Genomic DNA, 2,130 nt, shown 5'->3' on the forward strand with positions numbered 1-2,130 from the left:
GTGCTTCACCATCCCTTGACTGTGGCTTGGCCTTGTGACTTGCTTTCACAGATAGAATGCAGTAGAAGGGCAGTTGTGTGCTTTCTAAACCTGGACCTCAGGAGACCTGAGAGCATTCACTCTCACTTTCTTGTGATGAATGCAATGTCTTATATCTGAAGTAGCCCAAACTAGCCTCTGTGAAGTTGAGAGAGCGTTTGGGGAGAGAGAAAGATTCATTACAACCAGCACCAACTGCAAGCCATGTGAATGAGTCCATCTTAGACTATCTGGTCCTAGCTGAACCACTGGGTATACTCAAATAAGACTGGCTGAGCATAGCCCATATTGCTGATCCACAAAATCAGGATAATATAAGATGGATGTTGTTTTAGGCTGGTAAGTTCTAGGATGATTAGTTATATAGAAAAATATAATTGACATAAATGTGGAGGAAAGCCCAGTTGTATAATTCAAAGCTACCCTAGAATAGTCAACCCCCAACTAGACAGCCAGTTGACAATAGATATGTGAGTAAGCCCAGCTGATGTCAGCTGATTTGGGGATTAAGCAGCAGAAGCATCCACTCAGCCTATAGGTTCAAGAGGAATATTAGAGAGATTTTGTTTCAGTGTGATTTGTTACATAGCAAATAGTTCACTGATACGAAATGAGTACCAAAAGAGGAGTGCTCTCACAAACAAAACAAAACAAAGCAAAAACTACATTAACTTTGAGATTGGATGATGAGCAGAGGCTGGAAAAATAGCAAGGAAACTGTTAGTACAGGAACAAGAACAGATAAGGAAATTATTTGCGGAGGCTGAGAAAACAGCTTGGAAATTATAGGAGTAGAAAAATGTCAGTCCATGTTATGTGATATAGAACATTTGATGAAAGTGTCTACAGTGATTTGTTGTAAATTAGAACAACTCACCAAATAGAATTTTGGATTTGAGGAACAAGATTTCCAAACACAGTGTTAAAAGAGTCATCACGTTGCCTAGAGTTTATATGATAAGGGATTACAAGAAAGAGATAAGCTGAAATAAAAACTGGCACATTTACAAATGGAATTTAGAGTGTATGTATTTGAGAAAGAAATCACTGATGTAATAATTAAAGCTGATTATCATCTCCGGCCTCTCATGATGGTAAAATACAAAACACAGGGTACTACCAGAAAGACATTGACTCAGCCTAAAAGTCAAAGCAGGGTTGTAGCTGTACTGTAGACTCTTTATTAAGGCTTCTGAATAAATTAAAATAATAGCTAGTCAACTCTCTTCTAGACAAAAGAACTTCTAGGAATCTCATGGGCATTCTTCCAATATAGCAAGACATTCTCAAAATAAAAGTAAATCAGTCTAGATAAAGAGACACATCTTGGGTGTGACATCTGTAAAATGGAGTATTTAAGTGTCTAAGTGTCTAAGCAAGTTCATAAGAAACCCACAAAAATTTTAAGAGAATTATATAAGTGAAGGTGCCGTAAGTCCTGACTAAAAAGGACTGGGACTAGTTTATTTTTAAAAGAACTCTCAGTCTCCAACTTTTCTTAAGGAGGAATCAGGCTGAAAATTTTGCTCAATAGCATATTTCCAGTGTCTCCTTCAGAAGTGAACATGGAGGACAAGGGAGAAGGAAAGACATTCCAGAGTGTGGAGTCCTGGATCTTCAGGAACACACCAGAAAGACACTCAGGAAGCATAATTAAAACCCAGTCACATAATTTTCCACCCCTGATATAGGGAACTTTATAACATTTGCTGATACGGATTTTGAATTTTCTGCAGTCTATGGTCTGCTGTGCCCCTGTTCTCTTTTTTGAAGGGAAATGATAATTGCAGTTACCCCATCTCTGCCTCACCATTTTATCTTGAGTGTGTAGGGGGAGAAAACTTTATTTTCAGTTCCTCATTTTGTGGAGCTGTATCTGGTCTGAGGTAAACCAAAAGACCCTGGAATTTGAGAGCGAATTCCAATGAATGGTGTGGCTGTAAGACCTTTTATTAAGACCTCTGAAAGTATTAAGGAAGCGTTTAGTCAACCTGCTCCGCTAGAAAAAACTACATCTCAATGGCATGACTGAATTAGACTTAGAGATCTTGGGATGAAATTTTAATGTTTTGGGTTTTATTTTTGTTGGTT

Source organism: Globicephala melas, chromosome 17, assembly GCF_963455315.2.
Source record: "Globicephala melas chromosome 17, mGloMel1.2, whole genome shotgun sequence".
Taxonomy (NCBI): Eukaryota; Metazoa; Chordata; class Mammalia; order Artiodactyla; family Delphinidae; genus Globicephala; species Globicephala melas.